The sequence below is a fragment of the Hevea brasiliensis genome, chromosome 6 (genome assembly GCF_030052815.1).
Source record: "Hevea brasiliensis isolate MT/VB/25A 57/8 chromosome 6, ASM3005281v1, whole genome shotgun sequence".
Taxonomy (NCBI): Eukaryota; Viridiplantae; Streptophyta; class Magnoliopsida; order Malpighiales; family Euphorbiaceae; genus Hevea; species Hevea brasiliensis.
In genome coordinates, this window is record NC_079498.1 from 38,953,015 (window position 1) to 38,971,849 (window position 18,835).

Below are 18,835 nucleotides of genomic sequence, written 5' to 3' on the forward strand. Positions count from 1 at the left end.
TCAAAACACCCCACCATTACTCTCTTCCACTATAGCTGACCAACAACAAGAAGAAGATCCCCATTCAGATATAGAATGCCACTATTCAGAACAGCTCGAAACGCAATGTTCATTGCCTGTGACAGATGAGTTCACGCACCCTTAATCCACAATCTCCCCAAATTCACTGCTTTCTATATCATCTATTCCGGATACAAAAGGATGAATTAATAACATCTCAATGGTGAATCTGAACTGATGATTCTTCACTAGACATCCTTTCAAGAAATCCTTACTATCCTTTGAAATCCAAGAAGGAATTTTAGGCAATTCATATCTATCAGCAATCCTCTTGCAAGCTTTTTTAGTTGTTTCATTAGGGTTCGAACCCCAAAGTGATTTTCCAGTGAACATCTCGAAAACCATACATCCAGGAGCCCAAATATCAGAGGGAAATTCCTTAATATTATCAACGAGAGTCTTTGGTGCCATATGGAAAGCAGTCCTAGTAATAGAAAAATCAAACTTCCTCTTCTTAGTCTTCTAAACTTTCTTGGCCAATCCAAAATCCCCAATCTTGGGCGCAAAGTCACCATCGCCACTAGGCACGAGTCGCACATTGTCTGGCTTCAAGTCACAATGAGCATAATCATGACTGTGGATATAATTAATACCCTTAAGAATAGACCTTGTGAGTCTCTTCACATCCAATTCAGGTAACCCACAACCATCCAATCTCTTTATAAGATCAGCAAGGGTTCCTCCGAAAGCGTACTCCAACAACATATTGTAAAGCATCTTTTCATCCTTACTCATAGTGGTTTCTTCACCATAACACTCAAGAATGAAGGGACAGTCACGAAGATGGTTGAAAACCTCTTTCTCCTTCTGAAGCAAACTTGAGGAAGAGACCTCCGCTGATTTAACAGCCATAAATGGTGGATACAATGCCCTTCTTGATTTGGGTTTCTTCATGTTAGCATAATTATAACAATTAGCATGATTATAGGAGATTTGTGTAGCATAATTACAACAATTATTTTTCTTGTCTAAATTAGCTCATATTCTCATGTATAAATAGATGTAATATCTCTGTAAATAAGACACAGACAAATACACAATCCTTTCCTTAATTACTTATATTCTTTCTTCTAACATGGTATCTGAGCCGTAAAGCTTTTATTTCTAGTTTCTGGGGTCTCTCTTCTCTATCTACAGCCTGTTCTGGTTCATTCTTTCATTCCTGTTATTATACCATTTTTTTTTCTCCTCATCTTGTTATCAATGGAGAAATCTAATATTTCAAAACCTATTGCAACAGTTCTGACTGGTTCCAACTATAATCTTTGGGTTCAAGGAATGAAAAGTTTTTTTATAGGTTACAAGCTTTGGCGTATTGTTACCGGAGATATCACTACACTGACAAGAGAGAACAATGAAACTGATGCAAAATTTGCTGACCGTCTTGAGGATTGGGATAGTAAAAATCATCAGATCATCACCTAGTTTCGCAATACATCTGTCTCGTCCATCCACATCCAATTTGCTAATTATGACTCTGTAAAAGAAATCTGGGATTTTTTAGCTAATCAATATCAGACCACTGGACTTGCCCACTATTATCAGTTGTGGACTACTTTTCATAATCTGAAACAAAAAGTAGGTCAATCTGTGCCCAGGTCCAACCCATTTGGAAACAAATATCTCAGGCCAAAATCAGTGAAGATCATCTTCATCTTATTCAAGTTCTAATGGCTCTTCGATCAGAATATGAGGCCGTTCGAGCATCCCTGCTACTTCGAAATCAACTCCCATCATTGGATACTGTTATTCAAGAGATTATTTTTGAAGAGACACGTCTCAGTTTGGATAAAACTCCTTAATTTGAAACTGCTCTTGCAACTACTCAATCCTCACATCAGAAATCTGGCAACCAACTCTATAAGAATTGTAATCAAATTGGTCATGCTTTTGCATATTGTCCTACTATAGAATGTAGATATTGTCATGGTTACGGTCATATTCTTGAACATTGTCCCACATGCCCTCTAAAACCAAAAGGAGGGCATTCTAAATTCAAGAATGTCTCAAAGCCTGGATCTTCCTCTGTCACTACTGTTGCTGCTACTGAGGGTTCTACTGCCATCACCATGAGTGATCTTGAGGCACTATTCAAATAGGTTATCTCTTGTAATTCTCCTGCTGCCATGTCTGCCACTCCGAGTAATTTTTATTGGCTTTTTGACTCTGCATGTTGTAATCATATGGCCACTAATATTAAATTCTTGTCTTCTACAAAACCTGTATCTTCCTTACCACCAATCCATACTGCAAATGGTACTAAAATGTACATCACACATATTGTTCATATTTCTACCTCAAATCTTCATCTCCTCGACACCTATTATATCCCTAATTTGGCACTCAATCTTATTTCTGTTCGTCAGTTGTGTGAAAAAGAACTAAATGTTTTGTTTCTTCCCATGGTGTCCAGGTACAGGATCCATAAACGAGACAGATTCTCGGGGAGGGTCGCAGAGTGGGTCGATTATTTGAGCTTGCATCTTTACATCTTCCTAAGAGATTTGTGTCTGTAGCTATAATCCCTAATTCCTCCATTCACCAATGGCATCTTCGTCTTGGTCATGCTTTTGCCAGTAAAATTCAACCTTTAATTTATCATGGATTATTAGGATCTACTAAGTTTGAGTCATTTAATTGTTTAAATTGTCAGCTTGCAAAATAACCTGCATTATCTTTTTCTCATAATAATACTACTTCAGACACTCCTTTTTGGTTTAATTCATTCAGACATTTGGGGTCCTTCTCCTATTTCTTCAATAAATGGTTTTCGTTATTTTGTGATATTTATTGATGATTATTCTCGATTTACTTGGATATATTTTTTGAAACATCAATCTGAGCTATCACAAATTTACATCACATTTGCAAAAATGATTAAAACTCAGTTCTCTTGTGACATTAAAATTATCTGAACAGATAATGCCATGGAATATCAGGATTCTTCTTTACTTTAGTTTCTTAGTCAATAAGGCATCATTGTTCAACGTTCTTGTCCTCACACCTCTCAAAAGAATGGGCTAGCCGAACACAAGCATCGCCATATTCTTGATTCTGTACATACTCTTCTTCTTTCTAGATCATGTCTAGAAAAATTTTGGGGAGAAGTAGCTCTTCATGCTGTTTATATTATTAATCGTCTTCCTACCTTGGTTCTTCATAATTTATCTCCTTTTGAAAAGTTGTTTGGACAACCTCTTGACTATTCCATCCTTAAACCTTTTAGATGTGTTTCTTTTGTTCTTTTACAACCTCATGAACATACCAAATTAAAACCCTGTGCTCGTTTATGTTATTTTCTTGGTTATGGCATTGACCAGAAAGGGTATCGTTGTTGGGATCTTGTTTCAAATAAGTTACACATCTCTCGTCATGTTACCTTTCGGGACAATACTATGTTCTATTCTCTTTCCAAATTTCATCACTCTGTCAATACTGACTCTCTATTTTTTACTGACTCCTCCAAAGAGCTATTTCCAAGTCCTAATCCAGGTGATTGTGATGTGCTCAATATTAGCCCAACTACACCTGCCCCTGTTGAATCTGCACCAGTTGTTGATCCAGTACCTGCGCCTGCATCTCCTCCAAGCACTACCCTTCGTCGTTCTAACCTTGTAAGAGAAACTCCTCATTATCTTTCTGATTTTCACTGTTACTCTACTATTACAACCCTTTATGAGCCTCGTTCTTATCGTGAGGCAAGTACTGACCCTCTTTGGCAGTAAGCTATGACTGACGAACTTCAAGCTTTAGAGAAAACTCATACTTGGGATTTAGTTGATCTTCCACCAAACAAGACCCCTATTGGTTGCAAATGGATTTACAAAATCAAGACCCGTTCTGATGGAACTATTGAACGCTACAAAGCATGCTTAGTAGCCAAAGGGTACACTCAAGTGTATGGTATCGACTATGAAGAAACTTTTGCTCCAGTGGCCCGATTAACATCTATTTGTAGTCTCTTAGCTATTGCTACAGTTCGTAAATGGAAACTTTTCCAGATGGATGTCAAACATGCTTTTCTTCATGGTGATTTAACAGAGGAGGTTTATATGCATCCTCCTCCTGGTTATCATTATCCTCATAAGGTTTTCAAACTTCAGCGAGCCTTATATGGATTAAAACGAGCTCCCAGGGCCTAGTTTGCCAAATTTAGTTCCACTCTTGCTTAACTTGGTTTTCTCTCTAGTCCATATGATTCTGCGTTATTTACTCGCTGAACTGACAGTGGTATTGTTCTTCTATTGCTTTATGTTGATGATATGATAATAACAGGAGATGATTCATCTGGTATTTTAGAGTTATAACATTATCTCAATCAGCATTTTGAAATGAAAGACCTGGATTCTCTCAGCTATTTTTTAGGTCTTGAAGTTTCTCAAAATTCTGATGGCTATTATCTATCTCAAGCCAAGTATGCATCCGACTTACTTTCTCGAGTAGGCATCACTAATAGCAAAATAGTATCAACCCCATTGAAGCTCAATTGCAAACTTACACCTCTTGATGGCACTCCTCTTGATGATCCTACTTTATATCGATAGCTTGTCGGGAGTCTTATTTATCTCACAGTTACTCGACCTGATATTTCATATGCTGTTCATCTGGTCAGCCAGTTTATGTCTGCTCCTCGCTCAACTCATTTCTCTGCAGTACTTCGAATCCTTTGTTATATCAAAGGCACTCTTTTTCATGGTTTGCAATTTTCTGCTACCTCCTCCCTAGTATTATCTGGCTACTCTGATGCTGATTGGGCTGGTGATCTGACAGATCATCACTCTACAACTGGTTATTGTTTCTTCTTGGGTAATTCTCTTATCTCTTGGCGTAGCAAAAAGCAAACTGTTGTTGCACGTTCTAGCACAGAATCTGAATATCGTGCTCTTGCTGATGCTACTGTCGACACCATATTTTGGCCGACCCAATAGGCTTTGAAGTCGACATTTTTCACCAAGTTTCTAGTCATTTTTTATCTCTCTTTGCCAGCTAATCATATTTTCGATCCCTCAAAAGAAATCAAGCCGATACTAAGTCTACATATCGTTCAATTCATTTTCGATCTCTCTTCATAGGGGTCAAACTGACGCCAAGTCTCCCTATCGCTCAAAGCCTCATCGATCTCTCAAACCAATTGTCAAGTCTCCTGGCCAGTTAATCACATTTCCAATCTCTTATCTGACGAAACCAAACCAACGTCAGGTCTTCATGCCACCAGTCTTATTGCCATCTCCCTTTTAAAAGTTTGGGGATAATCGTTTGATAAAGTTAAGGTTCTAACTCGGTTTAATGATGATTCCGATCTTAAGTGTTCAAATCAAGTTTCTAATTTTAATCAAGTCCCGTTTAGCGTTTTTTCCCAGCCAATCTCATGCTTACAATGTTTTCCGACCTCTTACACTTAGATTAATAATCACTTTTAGTTGTTGTTCTAATACGTTCAGGCAATCAAGTGCTTATTCAACTTAGATACTTTCCGATCTCATCCAATCATTGAACAAAAAAAGGAATTTCATTTCATTTCAGATTAAAATATATACAAGTCATTCGGCTGGAGGTGATCCTCCAGCCCGTTCTACATTTTGTTCACCCCCTCCATCACCCTCGGCCTCCTCCTCGATATCCTTTTCGTCTTGGCGAGCCAAGTCCACCATCCAGGAGAAGTCCTCCTCGGGGTAATGCTTCCTGAACTCGGCCAAGAGATCCCCATGAGCGTTCACATAAGCGCCGGCCTCCCTTGTCACTACCTCTTCTTCTTTTGCTTTGAGCTCCTCAGTGAGGCTAGCGACTTCAGCGGCTTGGAGCGCCTGAACCTCTTCAAGAACATGAGCTTGCTCGGCCAGCTTATCCTCGTAGAACTTCATCCACCCCTCAATTTCAGATATATAGTTTTGGGCGGACGAAAGTTGAGATCGGAGGGAAGTAGCTTCCTGACCCACTTTCTCGACCTCCTGCCTCAAGCGGTAAACCTTCTCCCGGACTATGTATTGGTTCACCAAACTCTCCACGCTCAGGCTCATAGTTTGGGTCAGGATATCATCGAGATTGTTTGGTGTTAGCCTATCCCGATCCTCCCGAAGGCGGGTGGAAGCCCCTAAAACCTTAGCCAAACCCAGATTCTCCCGAACAGTTCAGTTCTTCTCTAGGGAATGGATCAATACTTGAGCGCCACGGGAGAGGGTCCTCGAGGAAGGTTGGGAAGGACCCCCTTCCACACTCGGAGCAACTGGAGGGGGTGGTGGCGGCTCTTCTTGACGAGGAGGAGACCGGACCACTTCTATGTCAGGGATCGGCGGTCCCGAGGGTTGAGACGAGCCTCCTTGCATCTCCCTGGGATCATGCCTGGGCGTCTGAAGCAGCTCGGAACGCTTCATCTCCCCCACTTTTCGGGAGACCTCTCTCTTCCACTTCCGGCTCTCCTTGGAAGCCTCGCCGCTCGCCATACCTGTACAGAGAAAAGGTCAGTGAGATCGCTAAGGCCCAAAGATCAGAGATATAGAAAGTACCGAGACCGAGGTCAGAGAGCTGAAGCCCGCGTTCTTGGTCGGTGATCAGTTGCATGGTCCAATGATGCAGTTCGGCAGTCACCTCATCTAAACAAGAGAACTTCTCTCTGACCGCCTGATCTTTCAGTTCCATCACCATTAGGCCTTCTTCCCTATTCAGGGTGATGCGCTTCAGAAGTAAGGGACCCTGGTGCAGCCAGCTACGTGGGAAACCCTCAAAGCTGTTTGGAATTTTGCTCCTCAGAATAAAGAAGCGATTCTTTCAATTCTTCAGGGAGGAGGGCAGATCGATAAAAAGCCCACAATGTGGTTTCGCCTGAAAGAACCAATACTCATCATCCTTTCGACGAGTTAGCCTATGTAGTTCGGCGAACACCTTAGCTGTAGGACTGAGTCCTTTGGCTCGGCAAAGGCCTCTGAAGGCTACTAGGATCCGCCATGAGTTCGGGTGAACTTGGGCTATGCACACTTGGTGAAATTTTAGAACTTCCTTGAAGAAGTCATCGAGAGGGAACCGCAACCCGGCTTTTAATTGCTCTTCATATACCATGATCATATCATTCTCTTCGAAGAAGTGATCGGCTCAAAGATCGCCGTGACACTTAATGAGTTCGTATGAATCGGGCCGAATGTTATACTCCTGGCTGAACGACTGCAGGTCGGTTTTTTGAAGGATTAATGGCAGCTCGTCCATGGGAGGTTTTCTCTCCCTGAAGAATGTGTTTGCCTCAAGGGTGCTGCTTGACCGCGGGCTGGAATGGAGGTCCTAGGAGGTTCAGATCGCCCGCTTGTTCTGACTACTTCTACCTCATATGACGACCACGAGATCTGAATGGAACGGGGGCTTGCTGCTCTCAGACCCTCGGCGCCGCTCATTTTCAAAGAAAAGAGGAGATTTAAACTAAAAGAAAGATCAAAACCCTTACCGGAGTGTGATCGGTGTCGAAAGAACTTGAAAAAATGAGAGAATTTTGGAATCACTCGCAAGAGGCTGAAAATGGCATAAGGAAGCAACTGGCTGACCCATCCCCTATTTATACCCGTCCGAGCATTTAATGCTCACGGTGTCCCAAGCGACGCATCGGTTAGCGGGATTCGCCAGCCTTTTCTGATACGTCTCACAAATATTCCGGAGATTCCCTAAGGAGATGGGCTAGCTAGAGATCGGTAGATTGAGATAGATATTTTGAATTACAGATCGGTTAAGGGTCATTCAAATTAAGAGTCGGATCGGGAAAATACTTCAGAGATCAAAAAATAACCAATGCAATAATAACAAAATAATAATTGACGAAATAAAAATTTTATTTCCAAAAGGTCGGATTACATCATTTGGGCGATCTCTAGAGATCGGATTACATTAAAAGTCGGATTACATCATTTGGGCGATCTCTAGAGATCGGATTACATTAAAAGTCAAATTACATTATTTGGGAAATCTCTAGAGATCGGCAATACATCCCATCTAATGAAGGCCTATGTCAAAGCCTAGTCTCGTGGCTGAATCAAAAGATGTGTCAGACCAACCATCGATTTCGGACAGATGTACAGCTCAGATGGGGGGATTATGACTCTCATGAGGATGAGAGAGGTCGTCATCAATGTTACTGCTCGGAACCGAGCCGCTGTCGGAACACCCAGTGTGGTGAGAAGCCAAAAAAGCTTCGAAGGACGATCACCAATAATAGGAGGAAAATTAGCAGTCTTCTTGCCCGAAATCAGTCCGTCGATCATATCGGTCGACCGACTCGGGGTTGACACGATCGATATTCTCGGTCTGAATAAGGTGAACAGCCGGAAAAAGATCGAAGGCCGCCATTATGGCCGAAATTATTGCCGGAGTGACTAGAACAGGAAAAGTGAGAGAGAAATAGGAAAAATGAAATGCGGATTTCCCATCGGAGGTATATATAGAGAAGGTCTGAGCATTTATTGCTAGCAGAAAATGAAGCGGATGCCTCGGAAATCGAAGGAATAAATGCTTTGACTGAGCCGGACCAGATAAAGGAGAAGACTGGAGTATGAGAGATCAGAAGAGGGGGGCCCGGCATGAGAGATCGGAAAAGGATCGTGTTAGAAGGATCGGAAGGGATGGGAGATCGGAAAGCAAGGAGAATAAGACAACTTCCAATAACTGTTGTCATAATCAGAGCCGAGGTAGTTAAAGCATCGCAGACAAGATCTCCACTGCACGCCTCATTTGCAGAATCGCCCACATTATTGACAGGTGTCAGAGTATGTCATGACAGTCCTGTACATCCCAATCTCCACCGTTGATCTTTTAACACCCCTATTGGTATAGCCTGGTATATTTCACTGTTCCGGTGACCGGTGTCGGTCCAGACAATTATTGGGATTAGGGCCACACTTAAGACAATTTGAGAAGCCATAAACACAAATAATTAGTAATGTTTAATTAGTTAACTATTAATAAGAAAAACAGAACATAAGAGGTTAAGCAGTAGAGTCACAATGATGAGTGACCTCCTCGAGAACAGCTGAAGTTGTTTTAAACTCAAATTTCGAACCATAAAAAGTGACGCTGCGGTCCTTAGGACCCTTATGGACACAGTGGAAAAGAGAAAATCACGAAAAAGAACTGTTAAGTCAGTCAAATAATTAGGTCAGGGAACCGAAAGAAATATGGAATTATTTGCAAACCGGGATGAACCGGCGAGGGGCAATTTGGTCAATTGACCCCGAGAGCTGACTCCTGACCTAACTGTCAAATAAAATCGGAGAAAAGAAAATTTTAGAATCGAGAATTAAATTAAAGAACTAATAGAAAAAAATAAATAAATAAAAAGAAAGAAGTTAGAAAAGTCAAAAGTGATGACATCATGAAGGATGTCATAAAAGATTAATTAAATTATTTGATTAATTTGGGAATTTTGGTCTTCAAAAAGGGATAAGATTAAACAAAAAGAAAAGAAAAAAAAATGATTTCTTCTCCCAATTTCCGTCAACCCTCATTTCCTCTCTCATTTCTCTCATTTCCTTAACCTCCTCCATTGAAGCTCACTAAAAAGCTTCTTAAACCCAAGATTTGAGCCATAAAATTTATAAGTTTCTTAATTAAAACTTGTGGTTGAGTCTTGTTAAGAAGATTGGGAAGAGAAAAATTTTAAAAAGCTTGAAGAATCAAGAAGTTGGAAAGCTCTCTTCCTTAATTTTGATTGAATTATAAGTATAGAAGTAAGATGAAAGTGGCTAGAAATACATGAAAACATGCAAAATCATGCCTATCTATAACCCTAGGAATTTTGGCCAGCAGCAAACTAATGTTGAAATGGGTAATTTTGATACAAATAATGAAGTGGTTAAGTGTAAGTGAGGGTATGAGTACTAAAAATGCAATTAGAATTCAACAAGTGAGTAAGATGGATGAGTTAGGGTTTTGAATATTAGGGTTTGTGAACCAAAAATGTGAGAAATGAGCAAATGATATCTTTGACCTATTGTGAAGTGAAATAATGGTCAATTATGACCAAATGAATGTGTGGGAGTTGTTGGAATGAAAACCAAATTCGTAGGTTTAATGGTCATGCTGCTGGCAGCATGACCAAACCCACTTTGAAGGACCAAAACTTAAATTTTACAAGTCTAATTGATATGCCACCAATTGGGGATGAAAATAGACATAAAATAGCACAATTTTCATTAAGGAACCATTGCCAAAAACTGACCAAAACTTGGTGAAACAATTGACCAAGGTGAAACAATTGACCAAAGTGAAATGAGAGCAGGCTGCCACTGCACCAAACTGACCAAATGAACAGTAACTGTTCATTTGGTCATAACTCGAGTTAGGAAGGTCAAAATGACCTGAAATTTTACCAGCAATTAGATATGATATAGACCTAAAACTTTCATGAAGAACACCAACCCAAATTAGGCCATTAACCCATTCAAATTATTGAGCAAAGTTGAATTACCAAACCTGCGATTCTGCAGAATTCTATTTGAGCAGTAATGTTTGAAGGGTTATAACTCTCTCTAAAAAACTAGGATTTAGGTGGTTCTTGAACCGATGGAAACATAAGACATAGTAGAACATTTCATATGAAGAAAGTGAGACCAAATTATGAACTTAACTTGACCAAATTACTAAACGAAGTTGGATCAAAATCTGCCAGAACTCAAAATCTCAGCATGAACAGTGCACGTGAACAGTAAACTTATTTTGGCCATAACTTGAGCTAAAAAACTCCGATTGAGGTGATCCAAAAATGAGAATACACTTAAGACAATACGGAACATTTTCTATGAAGGAAGTTTTGTCAAATTCCAACAGTAGATCGACCAATGGAACAGTGCAACTTCGGAGCACCAAAACCGAAAATTGGCAATTTTGCCAAAATGACCTAAGCTTTGAGAAAATGACCAAAACCAATAAGTTTAATGACCAAAATGTGGTATGTGGGTGAAGTTGGAGTTCCCATACCTATTAAGCCTTAAAAAGTCAACTATTTGACTTGAATAGTGCAGTGAATAGTAACCCGAAACACAAATTTTAAAGAACGTCGAATTTAGCACGTTAGAGCTAGATAATTGTGAAGCTAAATTTATTTTTGGATTTATTTTAAGTTCTAGTACTGAAACATTATAAAATTATGTGTTTCAGTTGAAAAGAATATCGGGAATGAACCCGAGGAACCGAGTCGAGGCTAAGGGACGACTCGTATGAGGTTTGTGCACAACATCACTATGCTTTAAAATGTATTGATAAAGTGAATGAAATATGTATTTTACATTTGCTTGAATTGTTGAAAATTTATTTGTGACATTAGTTATGATGTTTTGACTTAAATTGTTGAAATTTATTATGTATATTTGAAATGACAATGTTTAGCAAATTGTTAAGATATGTTTTGAAACCACAGTGTCATGACCATATATTTGAACACCTCACTAGCACGACTAGTGGGGGTAATTAGTTTCGAATTTTGATTCCTTCTCTGGAGAAGTGTTGAGGTGTGCCAGTAGAAGAGGATGTGAATGGATATCCATATATTTGAGCTAGCTAGCCTTGTAATGTGATTTCTCTTTAGCCTCTGGCTATTGAGATTCTATTTGTTTCGAATGGCATGATCTAACTGTGGGTTTTATGAAATGTGTTTTGATACTTCGAAATGAACTTGGTTTGCATTAAAACCTCATAATTCATGTTTTGTGTTTAATGCTCATGATTCATGTTTTGTGTTTAATGCTCATGATTCATGTTTTGTGTTTAATGCTCATATTTAGTCAAATTTTTTAATAAATGTGATTTATATTTTGCATAAAGATTATTTTAGTATGTTGTGCACCACTGAGTCCTAGTACTCAGCGATAGCTTCTATTGCTGTCGCAGATACAGAGACTAGAGGAGCGTGACAGATTTCTTGAGGTGTGAGGAGTCATCAGCTAGAAGTCTTCGGGTATAATTTATACCCTAACTGTAAAACTTCTTTTGATGTATATATATTGCACATAAATGTATGGACATGTAAAAATGGGTCTTGAGCAGTTTGTATAAAAATTTGTATAAAGTTGTAATACATATTGCAATTTGGAATTCTCTTAATGTAAATGTTGTAATGATGTATCTAAATTGTTTTGTTTCAAATGAAATATGAATGAAATGGATTGCGAGTATTTTGATAGTGGATTTGAAATTTGAAAGTTGATAAATGTGTTGAGAAATTGATTGACATTGAGTTTGAAATTGAAGCAGTTATTGGGAAAAATTTTTAGAAGTGCTTTTTACAGGTATTCGAAGAACGGTTTTCTCAAAATACAGAGGAAACTCTGTCAAAATTTTTATAAAATTTGCGGAAAACTAAAATGGACAAAAAATATTAACTAGTTTTAATTTTAACTAAATGTTTTAAATACTTATTAGAAAATGCTCACCACTTATCAAAAATAAGAAAATTGTTTTAAAATCCCTTGTAGGGTACTTAATGAGTTATCGGTAGGTGAAGTTTGGTAGTTCATTAGGTATTCTACGGGATCATGTTATGCCTTACAGAGGGGTAAGGTGTGACATGTTTTAGTGGTATCAGAGCAAGTTTTTGAAGTATGTTTTAAATTGTGAATTTGTGTCTTTTCTATGTTAAGTACAACTGCTCAATGTCCATAATTGTTACATACAGTGCATTACATCATGAATATGAACTAACGGAGGGAAATCTCCTTGTGTTACTTGTTCAGGAGATACCCTACTCTAGACTGTTATGGAAGAAGGGGATCGCTCAGTTGAGCAGTCTGTTGAAGCTGAGGCACAAAGGGAAGCCCCAGCTTTACCAAATGTCAGTGGATCAGTAGCACCAGCCCCGCAAATGCCGCAGTTCCTTACACAGTTTGCACAGCAGATGGCGGCAATGTTTCAACAAATGGCTGGGGGTGTGCCTGTTCAAGCTCCACCCCAACCACCTGTGGCACAACCACTGCCTCCAGCCAGACAGTATGATAAATTATTGAAGTATGGGGCTGCAGAATTTAAGGGTACAGTGGACCCTTTAGAGGCAGAGCAATGGCTTGAAAGAATGGACAGAGTGTTTAAGAAATTGCACTGCCCAGATGAGCTGAAGTTTGAATACTCTGTGTCACTACTGCAAGGGGATGCGTATGACTGGTGGAAGACCATCCCCACGGCTTTGAACCACGATCTTGACACAGGATGACTTCATCAGAGAGTTCAGACAGAAATATATCCCAGATGCATATGTTGATCAGAAACTGCAAGAATTTTTTAGTTTGAAACAAGGAAATCGATCAGTGGCAGAGTATGAGAGGGAGTTCTCCCGCTTGAGTCACTATGCGGAGAGTCTCCTTACTACTAGTAAGGCAAGATGCAAGAGATTTGAGACGGGTTTGAAGCCCAGCATAAGGATGCAAGTTGTGGGATTTCGACACAGCAACTTCTCAGAACTTATGTCTCAAGCACTTGAACTGGAGAGAGTTGAAGCAGAAGCAACCCCAGTGAAGGAAAAGCTGAGAAATCAGAAAAAGATAAGGGGGAAAAATCAGTTGAACAGAGTTCTGGTGCTACCTCTGGAAAGAGAAAGAAATTTAGTGGACCCAGCAGGGGTCGAGGTGGAAGATTTGGTAGGGGCAGATTTTCCGGACAGAGACCCCTTAGGTCCAGTCGTGATCGCGAGGGTTCACATTCTGCCCGCCCCTGTGAGACTTGTGGCAAGATTCATGGGGGGGAGTGTTATTGGGCCACTGGAGCCTACTTTAATTGCGGAGGCAAGGGCCATATGGCTAAATACTGTACTAGTGCTCCGAGATATGGTCCAGCTCCTACTACTGCCGAGGGATCTATTCAGAGTCCTGCTCCCAGAGGTTCACAGTCATTTGGCAGAGGAAGAGGCGATAGAGGCACCGCTTCAGCACAGTGGCATTGGTCAATCAGCACAAGGAAGTGCTTCAGCCAGAGTATACACGATGAGACAGCAAGAAGAGGCTGAGACTTCTGATGTGGTAGCTGGTACATTCTCTATCTCTGATCAAGAAGTATTTGTATTGTCTGGGTACTACCCATTCATATGTTAGTGCTAGCATAGTCAGTTCACTTGTTGTTCCATGTGTGCAAATGGATTTTGAAGTGCTAGTAACTAGTCTGTTAGGACAAGAAGTCCGGGTCATCAGAATTTATAGAGACTGTCCTTTGGTGATCCAAGGACATGTTTTCCTGTCAGACTTGATTGAAATGCCCTTCAGAGAGTATGATATTATCTTGGGCATGGATTGGTTAGCCAGGCATCATGCCATGATTGATCAGATCAAGACAGTCACTTTTGGTCTCCCTTTGTACGGTGATGTGGTCATACATGGGGAGAGGCATTTACTGCCATCAAACATCATTTCGGCTGCACTAGCCAGAAGAATGATTAAAAAGGGGTGTGAAGCATACTTGGCACATGTAATAGACACCCAAGTGGGGAGTCCAGCACTGAAGGACATCCCTACTGTATGTGACTTTCTGGATGTATTTCCTGAAGAATTGCCAGGATTACCTCCAGAAAGAGAAGTGCAGTTTGAAATTGACGTTATGCCTGGTGTGGACCCAATCTCCATAACGCCATATAGAATGGCACCTGCAGAATTGAAAGAGTTGAAAGTGCAGTTGCAAGAATTACTTGACAAGGGCTTTATCCACCCTAGTGTGTCACCTTGGGGAGCGCCAGTGTTGTTTGTAAAGAAGAAAGATGGCACTCTCTGCTTGTGTATTGATTATCGGCAGTTGAATAAGGTGAAAATAAAGAATAGATATCCATTGCCCCGCATTGATGACTTATTTGATCAGTTAAGGGGTGCAGCTGTGTTCTCCAAAATTGACCTGAGATCAGGTTATTATCAGCAGGTACAAGAGCAAAGTATTCCTAAAACTGCCTTCAGAACCCGCTATGGCCATTATGAGTTCTTGGTCATGCCATTCGGGTTAACTAATGCTCCGGCTGCTTTTATGGATCTGATGAACACTATCTTCAGACCATACCTCGACCAGTTTGTTGTGGTATTCGTAGATGATATATTGGTCTATTCGAGGAATGCAGAAGAGGATGATATACATCTGCGGATTGTACTGCAGACTTTGAGGGAGAAACAGCTATATGCCAAATTGTCGAAGTGTGAATTTTGGCTGAAGGAAATATCTTTTTTGGGGCATGTAGTATCAGAAGAGGGCATTAAGGTAGATCCAAGTAAGATTGAAGCTGTCCTTAATTGGAGGCCACCCAGAAATGTCACAGAGATTCGTAGTTTTCTAGGTTTAGCTGGATACTACCGTAGATTTGTGAAGGGATTCTCCATGTTGGCATCTTCATTGACCAAGCTGCTTAGAAAAGATGTAAAATTTCAGTGGACGGATAAATGCCAACAGAGTTTTGATGAATTGAAGAAATGTTTAACTGAAGCTCCAGTCCTGACTTTACCTACCCCGGGTAAAGAATACACAGTTTATAGTGATGCTTCTCACAATGGGTTAGGCTGTGTATTGATGCAAGATCGAAACGTCATTGCCTATGCATCACGTCAACTAAAACCGCATGAGAGGAATTATCCGACGCATGATTTGGAGCTTGCAGCGATAGTGTTTGCTCTTAAGATCTGGAGACACTATTTGTATAGGGAAAAGTGTTACATCTACACAGATCATAAGAGTTTAAAGTATTTGGGCACCCAGAAAGAACTGAATTTGAGACAGAGGAGATGGTTAGAGTTGATAAAAGACTATGATTGTCTAATAGACTATCAGCCAGGGAAAGCTAATGTTGTGGCTGACGCCTTAAGTCGCAAGACTATGGCAAGTCTACAGGTTACTCCTTTGTCTTTAGTGCATGAGTTAAGGTCACTGCATGCCAGCTTAGAGATTAATGATGATGGGCAGACAGCAGTTGCATGGCATGTACAACCAGTGTTGATTGATCAGATTAGAATGACTGCTCAGAATGATCAGAAGTATCAGAGGCTGTTGGAAGAAGTCCGGCAGGGCAAGAAACCAGAATTCTCAATCAGAGATGATGGTCTACTGCTACACCAGGGCAGAATATGTGTTCCTAGTGATGTTGATTTGAGGCAGATCATTTTGAAGGAAGCACATGAGTCTCCTTTTGCCATGCACCCTGGTGGCACAAAAATGTATAGGGGGCTAAAGGAGCATTATTGGTGGATGGGTATGAAAAGAGATGTGGCAGAGTTTGTAGCCAAATGCCTAACTTGTTAGCAAGTAAAGGCAGAGCATCAAGTACCCGCTGGGTTGTTACATCCACTACTAATGCCGGAATGGAAATGGGAAAGAATAACGATGGATTTTGTGATGGGACTTCCGAGGACACAGAAGAGTCATGATGCAGTTTGGGTCATTGTTGATAGACTGACTAAATCTGCTCATTTTCTGCCAGTCCGGATGGACTACAGTTTAGAAAGATTGGCCAAGATATACATCGATGAGATTGTGAGACTGCATGGAGTGCCAGTATCTATTGTGTCAGACAGAGATCCTAGGTTCACTTCTAGATTCTGGGGTAGTCTTCAGAGAACCCTAGGAACTAGATTGAACTTCAGTACTGCATTCCACCCATAGACAGATGGCCAGTCTGAGAGGGTAATTCAGATCTTGGAGGACATGCTACGGGCTTGTGTGATTGAGTTTGAGGGTAGTTGGGATACACACTTGCCTTTGATTGAGTTTGCTTACAACAACAGCTACCAATCAAGCATTGGAATGCCTCCATATGAAGCTTTGTATGGCAGGAAATGTAGAACCCAATTGTGTTGGGATGACGTGGGTGAAAGAAAGATGATCAGACCCGAAATTGTTCAACAGATTGAAGAGAAAATCAGGGTGATCAGAGATCGACTTAAAGCTGCATCAGACCGTCAAAAGTCCTATGTTGATTTGAAAAGAAGAGACATTGAGTATGCAGTGAAGGAACGGAAGCGTGAAAAACACAAGATTATACCATTGAATTCAAAAATTTTCACCTAGGGTCACATGCACCATGCAAGATTTATTTTTATCTATTTGATTTCAATAATAAACAACATATTAAAACTCTTTTAATATGTTTTTGGATCTGTATTTGCCATTTAAGATTTTAAAATTAATCAGATTAATTTTAGAACCCTAGATTAAATCAAGAACGATTACACTAACCTCTTGATGTGCTGCAGCGTGTCTGCGCCTTTGAAATTCGTCTTCAGGACACCAGATGTTGTCCCTCTAGCTTGTCCACACCAAGAACACCTATGGCAGCCCTTGAACAGCTTCTAAAGCCTTTTCTATTAATTAGAAATTCAAGTTCTGCCTTTTAAGCGATTAGAGATGTAAACAGGACACTAGAAACAATTTCTAGCGTTCTTAATTCAAGAGATTGATGGCTAATCTCTTTGAATTGATGAGAGATGAAGAAGAATGGCTGGAGAGGCTCAAAGTGGTGTGACAATTGAGAGGAGAGGCTACTGGTTATGTTTTCTTTTCATAACCACACTTAAATAGCTAGGTTAACACATTAAACCCTAGCCACATGTCACCTTTTGATTAGCTCTAGGTTTAAGTGACCCAATCACATTGTGCCAAGTGTCAAACCTATATTTAATCTTGATTTTAATCATCTTACATGATTAAAAATATTTGGCAAGCTTATGTGTTAAGCCATGTGTCACCATCTCATGGTGCCACGTGTCACACTGTGAAATGACCAAAATGCCCCTGTGTCTTAATTTTGAGTTCTTAACCCAAAATAATTATTTTCTTCTTCTAATTAATTTATATCAAATATAAATTAATTAATTAATCTCTATTAATTAATTTCTCATTAATTAAATTCATATTTAAACACTTTAAATATAAATTTAACTTATATTATACATCCAATAATCTAGATTTGGTTTCAAGTCATGCTAGGGACTTTGCAATCTAATTGCAAACCAAACCTATTTAATTAATCAATTAAACTCTTTAATTAATTAATTAAATCATATTTAAATAGGTGATAACTTGTGTATGTGTGTGACTTACTAGGCTCATCACTAATTGGCAATGAGACATGATATCAACTCTTAATATCATCGAACTCTTTCTTACCATAAATGATTTCTCTAAATCATTTTATGAACCTCATAGACCATGGTTAACACCTAGCATAGCATGCCATGGCCACCCAATTAGTAATAAGGTTTACCTTAAATGAACCTATAATCATATGTTACCATGCACTAGAATCTCTCTGTTACAAAATCCCAACTCAAGCCGAGTCATGGTTTATGTCAAACTCCATTTGCTATGAATATTATGTTCTCTTTTAATTCCAGTTCTTGATTAAAAGATTTTTCTCATCGAAACTCTTTCTCAATAAATCTATCTGTCTGGCCAGAACTTGAAACATCAAGAACAATTAAATGAACATAGGATTTTATCTCTATTTACTTAGAGGAACAGATTCCATCTTGATCAACACCTACCTCCATATATAACTAGCGAGAGCCAACACATGCCCATATACCCATACATAGTACAAGTATGAAAGCAGATCAAACTCAAACTACTTATATACAAGATAACGTGCTATCTCGTGTCTAAAGATTATATGCATTGATATGATTTATGACAAAACATTGACAAGAGTAAACTCCATGTGCTTGTCATAAGTGTCACTAGTTCGACCTACTTATCATTTATAAGGGCCTATCATGTTTGTTATATGGCATGAGGCTCACCATTCCATCTTATTTATATCTCATATAAATAATTTGGGAACAAACATGAATACAATCTTTCG

The 18,835-nt window shown here is 39.6% G+C and overlaps 1 pseudogene; it reads right to left on the minus strand.

Moving 5' to 3' along the window:
- LOC110638427 (mitogen-activated protein kinase kinase kinase 20-like) overlaps positions 1-18,835 on the minus strand; it is a 33,907-nt pseudogene continuing 15,072 nt past the window's right edge.